The following is a 15,426-nucleotide window of genomic DNA, read 5'->3' on the forward strand; positions in this document are numbered from 1 at the left end:
GTTCCTAAATAGACGAAATTATCTACAACTTCAAAGTTATGACTGTTAACAGTGACGTGAGAGCCAAGTCGCGAGTGCGACGACTGTTTGTTTGATGACAGGAGATATTTCGTTTTGCCCTCGTTCACTACCAGACCCATTTTCTGTGCTGAAGAAGTCGCACGACAGGGAGTCGCCTTGTCTGAAACCTCGTTTGGTATCGAACGGCTCGGAGAGGTCCTTCCCGATCCTGACGGAGCTTTTCGTGTTGCTCAACGTCAGCTTACACAACCGTATTAGTTTTGCGGGGATACCAAATTCAGACATCGTGGCTTAAAGGCAGCTCCTTTTCGTGCTGTCGAAAGCAGCTTTGAAATCGACGAAGAGGTGGTGTGTGTCGATTCTCCTTTCACGGGTCTTTTCCAAGTTTTGGCGCATGGTGAATATCTGGTCGGTTGTTGATTTTCCAGGTCTGAAGCCACACTGATAAGGTCCAATCAGTTTGTTGACGGTGGGCTTTAATCTTTCACACAATACGCTCGATAGAACCTTATATGCGATGTTGAGGAGGCTAATCCCACGGTAGTTGGCGCAGATTGTGGGGTCTCCTTTTTTATGGATTGGGCATATCACACTGAAATTCCAATCGTTGGGCATGCTTTCGTCCGACCATATTTTACAAAGAAGCTGATGCATGCTCCCTATTAGTTCTTTGCCGCCGTGTTTCAATAGCTCGGCCGGTAGTCCGTCGGCCCCTGCCGCTTTGTTGTTCTTGAGGCGGGCAATTGCTATTCGAACTTCTTCATGGTCGGGTAATGGAACGTCTGCTCCATCGTCATCGATTGGGGAATCGGGTTCTCCTTCTCCTGGTGTTGCGCGTTCATTGTCATTCAGCAGGCTGGAGAAGTATTCCCTCCATAATTTAACTATGCTCTGGGCATCAGTGACTAGATCACCTTTGGGGGTTCTACAAGATTGTGCTCCGGTCTTGAAACCTTCTGTAAGCCGCCGCATTTTTTCGTAGAATTTTCGAGCATTACCCCTGTCGGCCAGCTTATTAAGCTCTTCGTACTCACGCATTTCGGCCTCTTTCTTCTTCTGTCTGCAAATGCGTCTCGCTTCCCTCTTCAACTCTCGGTATCTATCCCATCCCGCACGGTGTGTGGTCGATCGTAACGTTGCGAGGTAGGCAGTCTGTTTTCTCTCCGCTGCGACACGGCACTCCTCGTCGTACCAGCTGTTCTTTTGCACTTTCCGAAAACCAATGGTTTCGGTTGCAGCTGTACGTAAGGAATTTGAAATGCCGTCTCACAGTTCCCTTATACCGAGTTGTTGAAGAGTGCTCTCAGAGAGCAGGAGTGCAAGCCGAGTAGAAAATCGTTCGGCTGTCTGTTGTGATTGCAGCTTCTCGACGTCGAACCTTCCTTGTGTTTGTTGGCGTGCGTTTTTTGCTGCACAGAGGCGAGTGCGAATCATAGCTGCAACAAGATAGTGGTCCGAGTCGATGTTAGGACCTCGGAGCGCACGCACATCTAAAACACTGGAGACGTGTCTTCCATCTATCACAACATGATCGATCTGGTTGGTAGTTTTTCGATCCGGAGACAGCCAGGTAGCTCGATGAATCTTCTTATGCTGGAATCTAGTACTACAGATAACCATATTTCGGGCCCCGGCGAAGTGGATCAGCCTCAACGCATTTGGGGATGTTTCGTCGTGGAGGCTGAATTTACCGACCGTGGTGCCAAATATACCTTCTTTGCCCACCCTGGCGTTAAAGTCGCCAAGCACGATTTTGATATCGTGGCGGGGGCAGCTCTCATAAGCGCGCTCCAAGCGCTCATAGAAGGCATCTTTGGTCACATCGTCCTTCTCTTCCGTCGGGGCGTGGGCGCAAATCAGCGATATGTTGAAGAACCTCGCTTTGATGCGGGTTGTGGCTAGACGTTCATTCACTCGGCGACGGAGTCTCTCTCCAACCACGAATCCAACACCGAACTTGCGCTCCTTTATATGGCCACTGTAGTAAATGTCACAAGAACCTACTCGTCTCTGTCCTTGTCCCGTCCATCGCATTTCTTGGACAGCGGTGATGTCAGCCTTTGTTTTTGCGAGGACATCAACCAGCTGGGCAGCGGCACCTTCCCAATTAAGGGTCCGGACATTCCAGGTACATGCCCTCAAATCGTAGTCCTTATTCCGTTTGCCATGGTCGTCATCAAAAGTGGGGCCTCTCATCCGAGGCTGTTTAAACTTTTTCATTGGTATTGTTTTTTACGTGGCGGGTCCCAAGCCCAGCGCACAACCCTAGGTAGGGAATGTTTCGCCTTCTCACATTAGCTCGCCTTCGAACGGATGCTCTCAGGCCACCCAGAGGATTCTTGATCAAAGACCGGAAGTAGTGAGCTGCTTGAGCCATGTGTAAAAGAATCGATTCAGACCACTCCTAAGTAAATCGCAATCGGAAAACTTTCCTTACTTGCGTGAACTTCTACTCATGATTCCAACCTCATATTTTACGAAACCACTGTGGTAAAAATAACTACACGTCCTATGCAAAATGTGCTGAATAATCTTGGATTCCGAGCGCGACGTCTAGCCAAAAAGCCACTTCCCATTACACGAATGAAGAAACAGCGACTAGAGTGGGCAAAATTACACAAAACTTGGAGTACATCAGATTGGGAAATGTTATTTTTTCCGATGAATCCAAATTTAATTTGTTGGAACCCGACGGAAATGCCACAGAGCGTCGTTAGAAAGGGGAGCGCTTTTGGAAAATTGTGTTTGGCCCACCGTAAAGCGCCTTATTTAATGGTGTGGGGAGCTGTAACTAAGTTTGGTGTTGGGCCGCTAATTATTATAAAAGGATCTGTGAATGCCGATATATAAATTGGAATTTTGAGAGAAGGCGTTTTGCCACCTATTGAACAGCTGTCCGAACATGCCCAAAAAGTTTATTTTCAGTATATTTCAGCCCCTTGTCATTGAGCCAATGCGGTAAATATTGAAATATATTTTCCAATAATTTATTGCAAACACTTACAGGTTTCAAAACAAAAAGCTTTTTATGGAATAGGGTCTCTCACGTGGCCAGGAAATAGTCCAAATCTCAATCCAATTGAGAACTGTTGGCATCATTTGGGCAAAATGATAACAGAAAAGCGTTCAAAAATTCTAAAAGAAATGGAAAATATTATTGAAGCTGTGCGGAATGAAGAAATTAATAAAAATTATCTTTGACGCTTTTTTGAATCGCCAAGGTTATTAGGAGGAGGGGTGTTCTACAGAATAATAAAAATTTTTTCATACAAAAGATGATATTTTGATTCATTATGTATTCTATTGCTTAATAAAAATAAAATAAAATATGTAAATAACTTGTTTAAAAATTAACATTATGTTGATTGCAAAATTTACTTCTGTGGTTTGTTATGTGTGTGTTTTTATATTTTTCCCTATAACCTACTATAAGTTTTTTATATAAAAATGCTTGAAACATAAACTAAATAAAAGTGGTTGACCCTCAAAGAAAAATGTTTATCTTAATAATTATTATATGAATCTAAGTTTCTTCGTTATATAAAAGCACCCTGTAGAGTGCGTGGTTTTTTTTGACGATTGTATCTATAATATAAAAATGGATCGCAAAATGTGTTACTTAGGGCGTAACTCAACAACGCCTGGATCAATTTAGCCAACTATTTTTTTTAAATGTTCGTTGAAGTTCAAAGATGGTTTTTACGGCGAAAAAAATTCGAATAATTGCCGAAAAACCCCTAAAAACGGCAATTTTTTTGAATGTTTGTTTGTTAGTAACGCTAAGGCTCGAGATTTGCAGAGGTTGTTCGTTGTAGATCGGAGAAGGTTTAGAAATAAAAAAACTTGCACTTTTCATGAGGAAAGGTCGGAAAATTTGACAGTTCCAAAAAGTAAATTTTTCCATACAAAAATTTGTTTCAATTTTTTTATTTTGTTTTTCAATATTTTGATTTTTAAATTATTTGAAACGTTCAATTTCCATCGGTTGCTTTTTTATGCCGGCTATTCAAAAGAAAAATCATCAACGTATGGCAGCCCAAGACGTATGAACGAGTACTACCAGGATGCGGTCAATCAGCAAGCGATCGTCACGATGTTACAGCACGACTTTTCACACAACACCTTCGATGTTTGATGGACTTTATCTTCACGCAAAGTATATATGGTGCTGTTATATACTGGAGGTACTCTGTTGAGATGCAAAAAAAAGGTTTGCCGCACGCATACATTCTTCTTTAGATGGTGGTTACACTAGATCAAATTGATGAAATCATTTCTGAGGAAATTCCTGATGCAGAGAAAGATCCAGTATTATACGAAGTGGTGAATACCAATATGATTCATGGACCTTGCGGACACCACAATCCCACTTCGGTTTGTATGTCTGACAATAAAGGCACAAAACACTATCCACGTGCTTTTCTTTCGGAAACGCAAACTGGAAAGATTTATATCCACTGTATTGGCGTAACTCACCAGAGGACAGTGGCGAAATCGACAACATATGGATCGTACCATATTCGCCACTGTTGTCTAATTCACATTAAAAAGTCATGTCAATGTTGCGTATTGCAGTTTGGTGTAATCGAAAAAATACGTGTGTAAATACGTCACCAAAGGAAGCAACCTGGCGGTTACTGATCTTGAACGATACGGTCGATACGTGAACTGCATAAAAACGCGCTTTGTATGATATTTACTTTTGCGATTCATGAATGTTTTCCGACTGTTGTGCGTCTCGTAGTTAATTTTGAGAATGACCAAATAGTCTATTTCAACACAGAGAATACAGTACAGACAGAGAAAACACCCCCAGCAACAAAATTAGCATTTACGAGTTTTTTCTCAACTTTCGTCAGTTAACCGTTTGCGAGAACTTGCCCTATTCGGAAATATCTTGATATTATACATACAATTACAATTACAATTGCTGGAACATGATAATCACTGGAATGAAGTTCGCACACTTTTCGCGATGATCTGCCATCAAATTAGCGTCAATTATGGAATACGAACAAAAATGACATTGCCGAAGACATTTTACATCGTATCCGCTAAGAATTGGAAATGGGTAAATTCCGGTTGATACTTCCGGTGGTTTGATATCAATTCCATCTTCCCTTTACCAATTCACCAAAGATGAACTCATCACGAATATTCGGACATTGGACAAATTTATCGTACCTACAATTCCTTAAGTGCACGCGCAATGTTAGCTGCCCAAAATACCGATGTTGTTGACTTAAACTGGAAGATTCAAAGTCAAATTCCGGGAGACTTGCGCTCATACAAAATTGATCGATCGTGAAATTTATAAATTTTTGAATAGGCTTGGTATGCCACCGCATCATTTGCGTCTCAAAGTTGGATCTGTCGTTATTATGTTCCACAATCTTCAGGCGCCGAAACTGTGTAATGGAACTTGACTGATTGTGACGCAGCTATCGAATACAAAGGGGCAGAATGCTTGATTCTACGAATTCCTCTGAGTTCTAACGATTTGTCATTTCAGTTCAAACGTATTCAGTTTCCAGTGAGTGCATTTGAGACACAAGGTTAGTCGCATAGTGTATGCTATACATTTGGAAACGCTATGTTTTTCACTCGGCCAGATATACGTGGCCTGCTCACGAGTTGGAAAACCATCTTTTCTATACACCGGAACAGAAACCAAAAAATGTTGTTTATCAAGCTGCGATGCATTGAAAAAAAAAAAATGAAATGATAAATTCAACTTTTTCATTTCTAAACGCCATAATTTCACGCAGGACAACGACTGCGGGGCCCAGCTAGTCTTATTTAAAAGGCCTTCATGCCACACCGTATCAAACGCCTGAGCCACGTCCAGAAATATAGCTGAACAGTACTCTCTGTGCTTAATTATGCTTTTTCTTATTTCGTTAGTAATTCTATTTACTTGCTCTATCGTGCTATGTTTTTCACGAAAACCGAATTGGTGCGTTGGTATTTTATTATTTTCGTAGAGGAACTGAGACATCTTTGATAGTAACACTTTTTCAAATATTTTAGGAATAGAGGCTAAGAGACTTATTGGTCTGTAGGAAGACGGCTGTGTTAGGTCTTTACCAGCTTTATCTATCATGATGATCTGCGACTTTTTCCACGAAATTGGATAGTATCCGAAACCAAAAATTGCATTAAAGAGCAAAGAGAGCACCGTTTTAGCAATATTTGGTAACTCAATTATCATTTTTGGAGTAATACTATCGTGTCCTGATACCTTTTTCGAATTTAGCTCTTTTATGATTCTAGCAACTTCAGAATTAGAAGTCCTAATAGACACAAGCGACTCGTTAGCGGTATTGGGCAAGGTTGACAACTACAAGTTGTTCTTTGGGCAATAGGGTTGAAATACTATTTGTAGGGGATTTACAAAGCAATTTGCCTTTTCCTCATTATTACGTTCCCAATTACTATTCAACTGTCTTAAAGGCATGGTCATCTACTGGTGACTTGAAAGACTTCTGGGCTTTCAAAAGGAGCTACAATTTGGACACAGTTTCTTGATATAATTTTCAGTGTTGTGTTCTTCCTCTCATTTAAGCGCTTTTTAACTTTCGTACAGCAGATTTCAGTTGAAGCAGAATTAAAAGGGAGCGACTTAACTGCCATTCACGTTCGCGTTTTCTCATTTACAAGTTTTTCTATTTCATTATTGGTGATCTTTTTAAAATCTTTCTTTGGTGTTGCCAATACAGCTGCATTAATTATTACGTCATTAAATTCTCTTATACTTTCATCAAAGTCTCTTCCAGTATTTATTTTGCAATCAATCTTGATGTGGCTGCTGATATACCTTCTATATTTCAACCAGTAGGTTTTATGTGACGTTAGAGAAACTTTTGGCTCAAATATCATGGGCTATTCGTATTACTTTATTAGCACAGGAGAATGATCAGATGATAAGTCTGTACATGTATCAGCTGTTATAAGCGATCTATCTATATTTTTGACTACAGCAAAATCTATTAAGTCTGGTATTTTTTTCTATCACTGAGGCAGTACTATATGTCGGCTTACCAGGAGATATTGTATCCAGCTTATTATTCTCATTCATAATAGTGTAGTACAGCTGTCGTCCTTTCGGATTAATAAGACGTGAGCCCCAGGACGTGTATTTTGGGTTTTAATCTCCACCTACTAGAAATCTTTGACACTAGGTCTTAGAACACTAGGTTCCAAAATAGTTTTTAAATTCGCTATATGTAATGTTAAATTGAGGTGAACAGTATATAGCCGTACGGTTTAAGTCACAACCCCGATGTTTTAGTGATATTGTTGTAGCTTGTAACTGTGGTGTAGCATATTTGTTATCAACACTGCCGTGTCACCATGAGCTTCTCCATCCGAATGATTTGTAACATAGAGTCTAAATCCCGGTATATTGAAATTATTTTTTTTTTGTTAAATGTGTTTCTGATATAAGCATTACATCTATATTTTTTCAGACAGAAATCTAATAATCTCTAATTTATGTTGGTTAACACCGTTAGCTTCCTTGCATAATATTATTGTTAGAAATAATAGGATTTGAGCTTTTATCTGAGGTTGCTATAATTTCATTACCTGGTGTTTGTAACATTTGGTTACGTCGTGCTTGAATGCCCTGTGACAACTTCGATTTCAAATCTTTATATACAGGACAACCCCTGTAGTTAGCAGTGTGATTTCCTCCACAATTGCTGCATTTTTTATTTAAATCTTCTTTCCTAAGGGAGCATTTTGAAGTGGAATGTAAATTTTCACATAAAACACAAACACTGCATAGAATGCAATATGATTTAGTATGCCCATATTCTTGGCAGTTAGTACATTGTACCGGACCGTTCCTTTTATGTGGTTTTTCAACAGTTACTCTACGATGATGCAAATATTTCAAATTATATTATATATATGATGGGTCTCATTTTTTTGATTAGAATTCCGCAACAATTAAATTTTAAACATTAACTGTGATCCATTAAGTATATTTACAACTGTTTTAATACCAAAACCGCATTCTTCCAATGCTTCTTTGACTTCACTAGAGTCTATGGCGGACTTTAAAAGTTTTGATAACATGTTAAAAGACCAAGCGGTCGCACATATTCACGTATGTAATTATATGTGCATGTAAACAAAAAGAATCATACACAAAATATTTGCACATTTGTCCACACACAACTTTGTATGTAATTATGTACACTTATTGTTTCATGCGAAATCTCCGTTAGGATGGAAAACTAGTGGCCGAAGCCCACGCTTTGTCAAAAAGTCAATGCGTCGAAGGGCTGACGTGACGACAAAGTGTCACAACCTTGTGTTGTTGGTAGAAAATCCGAGCTTTGCCGAAAAACACAAACGAACGAACGCCGGTTGTCACGATTCCCCTTGTCGCTGTAACAGCTTTGCCTACAAGCCAGCGTAAAAATATATGTATGTTTCTGTATGAGCTTGCTTACATATCGACACAGATTTTTGCGAGCCGCGGAAAAATATTTTATATTTGTAAAATATTTTAAATCGACAAGAACTATGTTGCCACTTTTTTCTGTACTTTGCGGGTTTGCGGGGTTGACACTTTTCTTCTTCACACTTCTTTTAGAAGAAACATCAGAAATTGTTGAATTTATGATTTTTAGCTTTTGCCATCGTCGCGAAAAGACGATTGTCGGCAAAGGCTTGTTCGGGGAGATGTGATGGTGTCTGCTTTTATGAATGAAGCGAGTTTGCCTGTTGAAAGTGCGCTTGCGTTCATGAAAGAAAATATTGTTGTTGTGTGTTTTTCTACAAATTTGGGCATCGACTATTTGGCTGCCATATTAACTTGTGACGCTGCTGATGCTATTTGTTTTAAACGATTGTTGTTTTTGTAGAACAATGTTTGCAGCTTTTAGTGGGCGATATATTTACATGGTTGAGTTATCCTACATTCTACTTTACATTGTTATCCTATGAGTTACAGTACTTCTTTTTCTCTTACATACATTAATTAAGCTATCATAATAATGCATTACATATTGACAACAGCATCACTATTACCTAAATAAGCATATAAGAAATTAAACTCTAAGCTAAGCATGTCAGTTGGATTTTGGTTACCACGTCGCCCAGACGTGTATTAATAAACCAGTACTCCACAATTGGTGACCCCGACGTGGACTTTAGCGATCATCTTGGATCAACGGTGGAATTTTACAGCTAGCGACCCGTTACCAATAGCGGACCATCCCACTGAAGGTGGGAAGTTGGGAAGGAGGCAGCGTTTTGCACAACATTTCGTAACTAGTATTTTATATTTTTTATATTTATTAATTAAATATTATCTGAAATGCCTGCCGACGATGACACGCCACGCCTACCGAAGTCTTCCATGTTCCTGGGAAACAATTTCAGCCCTGCGACAATACGTGTTCCAAGCTTCAACCAAGACAGGCCAGTCCTCTGGTTCGCGCAATTAGAATCACAGTTTCGCAATCACAACGTCACGAGCGAAGTGGACAAATTCCACCACGATTCCGTTGATAGACATACGCATAGCTGCGGACGCTGAGGACATCATTTTAAATCCACCAGTCGACAAGCCCTATCAACGTTTAAAGACCACACTAATTGCTTGCTATTCTAAATCGAAAGAAGCGAAAATTCTACAACTTCTGGACGGTGAGTGCCTCGGCGCAGAACGCCCTCCCGACATCTGCGACACCTTCGAAGTTTAGTTCCAGACATAGATGAGGAAGTATTAAGAGCAAGGTGGGTCTCACACCTTCCCGACCAAATGCGCGCATGTTTGGTTGCACAACGCACGGCCGAGCTACAATCATTAAGCGAAGCCGCGGATCGTTTGCACGACGTTCTTCAACCTGCTCAAGGGCATAATATAGCTGCAACATCACTAACAACGACTCACGACTCGAATCCTACAGCCGTAGAGCGACAGCTCGTTCACATCACGAAATGTCTTCAGAAGCTTCTGGACACCCATCAAACTACTGGACGAAAACGTTTTCGTTCACAACGCATCAACAGAAGCAGATCGGTTTCTCCTGCCATGTCCACCAGTAACACCTGCTGGTATCACAAAAAGTTTGGCAGCCTAGCTCAAGAATGCACACCGGATTGCCAACAAGCGGGAAACGCACCAGAGAGACGTTAGCGGCGGAAAGTGCCTTTCTCCCACCATCGTACCGCCTCTTCATCACGGACCGCAACTTATGCACACAATTTCTAGTGGACACAGGCTCCGAAGTTTCAGTCTACCTTCACAAACGAGCAACTAACACGAAGATGGCGACCGGCTACCAACTCATCGCAGTTAACGAAACACCCGTTAATACTTACGGTGTCGTAACAATCGTCTTAAACATCGGCCGTCGCAGAGCGCTAACATGGCGTTTCATACTGGCAGATGTGTCCAATCCAATCATTGGCGCCGATTTACTTTCACACTACGGCATCCTCGTCGATCTCAAAAACCAACGACTCATCGACGAAACCACATGACTGTGTACCTCAGGTACAACGAAAAGCGTGACTGTACAGTCGATCAAACTCCAACAGCCGAATCAACCATCAGGATTTTTGGCAACTGCTTGCCGAATATCCTAAGATTACACGTCCCGATGGTGAACCTAAACAAATTTCACATACAACGCAGCATCACATCAAGACAACATCTGGCATTCCAGTCAGTAGTCATGCTCGGCGATTGGCTCCCGAACGACTAAAAATTGCTAAAGCTGAATTTCAAAAGATGATCAACCTTGGTATTATAAGACCATCCGATAGTCCTTGGTCATCACCTCTACAGAATGGCGCCCATGCGGCGATTACCGTCATCTCAACGAACGTACCATAGCAGATCGGTACCCAGTTCGATGCTTAGAAGACTTCACCGCAAATTTACACGGGACATCCTGCTATTCAACCATCGATCTAATTCGTGCCTTCAATCAAATTCCAGTAGCTGAGGAAGACATCCACAAAACGGCTATTATCACACCGTTTGGTCTCTTCGAGTTCCCATTTATGACCTTCAGACTCCGAAACGAAGCTCAGACCTTTCAACGCTTCATCGATGAGGTAACTCGAGATCTACCTTTCGTTTTCGCATACATCGATGATCTACTGGTCGCATCTGCCAACGAAGCAGAGCACAAACAACATTTGCATATCGTTTTTCAACGCCTTCAACACTATGGCTTAGTCATCAACACAACAAAAACATGTCTAGGTCTCAACCAAATCGAGTTCCTAGGGCATACAATTTCCGCCCATGGAGTAAAACCACTTCCGGAACGAGTCAAAGTCATCATCGATTATCCTCGTCCTTCAACAATCACCCAATTACGCAACTTCCTTGGTGTTTATTCTGCACCTTTCTTTCACCACTTACCTCGGCACTCAACACTTTATCTAACCGGCAAATGTTTAATAAAATAGACACTCGATTTTGGGTTTCTATTACCGCGAAATATATTTCGGATGCGGAATAGATTAACGTACAAAGGTAGTAATTAAAAGATAAAAATGATGCTTCGACGGACCTTTGCTCGGTGCGAGATCGATGTAAAAAGGGGAGGTCGTCCTCTCGAGCGGTCGGTTTTGATTGTTGGGTAGTGTAGAGTTGTGGTGTGATGTCCGCATGTGTGGTGTATATACGTGTGTAGTAGTGGGTGGTGTCTTCTTGTGGAATGTCTGCATGTGTGGTGTCTTCATATGTGGACCGCGTTAGTGTGGTGTGTTGTCGTGTGGTTGTTCAGTGTCGGGTGTTCAGAAGAGAGAGCTAACTCATCTAGCCATCCCGGCCCCCCTAGGCGAATATTAGCCTAGCAGTCGCTGTAGTTGCTGCAGCGTGGCAACAACGCTGCTAAGGCCAGTGGAGCGGCGTGGTGTACGAGGCTGCCGGCGCGGCGGAGATGGTTCAATTCTCCTCGGTCTGGAAGATGGTGGGGCAATTAGCCTTCGGTGCCGACTGGGCTGCTGTGATCGGCTCGTGGCGAGCCGTCGTCCTACGGGCCGTTTTGGGGTGCGGTGCAGCATAGTATGGTGCGGCCTATTGCACAGTTGGCACAGGGTGATCGATGTACACTCCTGGGTGGTGTGTACCGTTGCCAAGCAGTTTAGGCAATGCCCGTGAGCCTGAGCTACTTTCTGCCGCTGCATGGGCTGCATGCTTCGAAAAATGCTACAGTGTTGTAGCCGGTGTGGGCGCCGACACAGGGGACATCGGCTGCGCTGAGGTTCCCCTACGGGTGCTGCGGACGGTGGTAGTGGTCGCGTGCCGCTACGAGGTGCAATTGCAGTGGTGGTGGCCGCTGGAGTTCGAGGCGCTGGAGTTGCCACAGGGCGCGGCACGGTGATGGTTGACCTCACCGTTGGCGTTGGCACAGTTGGCATATCCACATCCATGGTAATCTGTGTGGGAGGAGTAATATGGTTATAAATGGGTGTCATTAAATGTATATGGCAATTGTGCCACGTTACGTGGCATGAAAGGGTCGTCACGTAGATCGACCATTGCATTAGTTATCGTATTAGTTTAAACGAGTTTTTTACTTGCGGGTTATTACGTCGTGATTTATTTGGTTATTTTAATTGCGTTACGGTAGTATCGGCGGTTTTTTCGTTATTTGCGGTTTCGTCAATGTGTGGTAGAAAACATAGTTTCACGAGCGGTCTTGTTAATATACCGCTTTGAGTGCGGAGATCAACGACTCGTACATGACCGTCGGAACCGTAGTGTAGTTTTTCTATGCGGCCAAGCCGCCATTCTGTAGGGGGTAGACAATCATCATGGATGATGACACAATCTCCTAGCTTTGGCGCCTTTTCTGGACTCTTCCACCTGTACCTTTTATGAAGGTCCTTTATATATTCTTCCTTCCATCGGCGGCTGAAATCGTGATGGAGAATTTTTATTCTCTCCCATTGATTTAATAAGGATAGCGACCCCACGCCTGGCTCAGGTGTGGCCAGAATGGGTGCTCCTTTGAGAAAATGCCCTGGTGTGAGGGCTGTAAAGTCAGAGGATCTTGCGAGAGGGTTGTGAGTGGCCGTGAATTGAGAACGGCTTCAATTCGCACTAACAGTGTAATGAACTGTTCATAATTAAATTTGTAGTTTCCAGCTACTTTTTTGAAGTGGGATTTAAAGCTTTTTACTGCTGATTCCTATAAACCACCCATATGAGGAGCGCTTGGGGGGATAAATTGCCAGTTGACACCTTGGGGAGCATACCTTTGTACAATCTCTGGTGAGACTTGGTTGATAAATTCCACAAACTCCTTTTCAGTGGCTCTTTGGGCTCCAATGAAGGTTTTACCATTGTCGCTCATCAGTTTTGATGGGAAGCCGCGTCGTCCGACGAAGCGAGCGAATGCCGCGAGAAAAGCCTCCTTTGTCAGATTCGTACACAGCTCTAGGTGCACTGCTTTTGTCGTAAAACAGACAAAGACAGCCACATAGCCTTTCATTAGAGTGGGGGACCTTAGCATGGACGCCTTTATCTGAAAAGGCCCAGCAAAGTCGACACCTGTAACTGTGAAAGGCAGAGCGAAGTTGCAGCGTTCCGGTGGAAGTGCTGCCATAATCTGTGTTCGCAACTTCTGCTTGTGCATAGTGCAGATCTTGCACATGAAAATTCATTTCTTTATTTTGGGCTTAAAATGGGGAATATAGAACTCTTGATGGGCTATATGCTGCATTAGGCGATGTTCAGCGTGAAGCATGATTAAGTGGATATAGAGGAGTAATGGAGGAGTAATGTGGTAAGTTGGGATTTCTCTGCTATAATTAGAGGGTGGCGTTCGTTGTACGTCTGGCTTAAGTTAGCGAGCCAACCATTCGCACGAAGCAGACCTTTCGTGTCCAAGAATGGGTTAAGAACCAAGAGTGAACTCCTTTTATCAATGGGTTTTGATTCTCTTAATAATGAGATATCGCGGCTGAAGTAGCGCATTTGAGTGGATGCGATTAGTGCAACCTTTGCCTTTTGGAGTTCTAGGTGCGTTAACGTATCGCACTGGTTAAATTCTGGGTGAATTCCTTAATTTTATTTTTGAGTCGCTCTACGAACTTTAGCATGTAGGCGATAACTCGAAGGGCACGAGGGAACGATGAAAATCGCTCAAGGATGTCATTATCATCCAATGTTGCGTGAAAGCAGTCGATTTTTCGACTTTCTGGGGCAATTATATTGCGCATGGGCGATTTTGGCCAAGAATCGGGAGATTCTGTTAACCATCGGGGACCATTCCACCAGAGGGTGGTGGTGGCAAGGTGCAGCGGCTTGCACCCTCTTGTACCTAAATCGGCAGGATTGTCAGCACTGGCTACGTGTCGCCAAGTGGCTGACCCCACTAGGTCAAGTATTTGTGACGTACGATTAGAAATGTACGTTTTCCATGCGTGTGGTGGTTTTTCCAACCAGGCTAGAACGATTTCAGAATCGGACCAGAGATGCAATCTGTATTTCTTCATGTTTAAGTGGGTCTGCACCATGGAAACCAATTTTGCGAGTAGTAGGGCGCCACAGAGCTCAAGTCGAGGTAGACTTAGCGTTTTTAGAGGAGCCACCTTAGTTTTAGCTACTAATAAGTGGCTTGTGGTCGCGTTATCGCTTTGTGTGCGCACATATAAAGTGGCACAGTATGCCTTCTCAGAGGCGTCACAGAAGCCGTGTAATTCGACTTTGTGTTCGGGGAATAGTTTACCCACCGTGGGATTTGTATCTGTGAGATATCGTTTAGATTGCTCGTGAACTGTGACCACTTTTCTAAACGAAGTGGTTTTACTTGTTCGTCCCAGTCGGTCCCATCTAGCCATAATTCTTGTATCAGGATTTTGGCTTGTATCATAATTGGCGATAGCCATCCTGCGGGGTCAAAAAGTTTTGCCACAGAGGAGAGAATTTGGCGTTTTGTAATGGCGGATAAAGCGGATATGGACTCAGTTGTGTATGAGAACTGGTCCGATATCGCATTCCATTGATGCCCAGAGTTTTTGTTGTACTTTCCTTTTCGAAAACAAGGAAATTAGTGTCCAACAAATTTTCTTTTGGTATGTTTTTTAATATATTTGGGTGATTTGCCGTAACCTTTTTTAATGGAAACCCTGCGGTTTTAAGGGCTCTTATAACCTGTGATAAGGATTCGTATGCTTGTGGAAGACTGTGACTTCCAGACAAAATGTCGTCAACATACGTTTGCGTTTTTAACACCTGGGTTGCCAGAGGGAGTTCTGACTTGGTGTTTTCTGCCAATTCGTGCAGTGTCCGAATGGCTAAGTATGGGGCACAGTTGACGCCAAAGGTAACTGTTTTTAACTTAAAGTCGCGTAGTGGACTGGTGGGGGATTTTCTGAAAATAATTCTTTGAAAATCTTGATCGTCTTTATGTACGACTA

Source organism: Bactrocera tryoni, unplaced genomic scaffold (genome assembly GCF_016617805.1).
Source record: "Bactrocera tryoni isolate S06 unplaced genomic scaffold, CSIRO_BtryS06_freeze2 scaffold_925, whole genome shotgun sequence".
NCBI lineage: Eukaryota > Metazoa > Arthropoda > Insecta > Diptera > Tephritidae > Bactrocera > Bactrocera tryoni.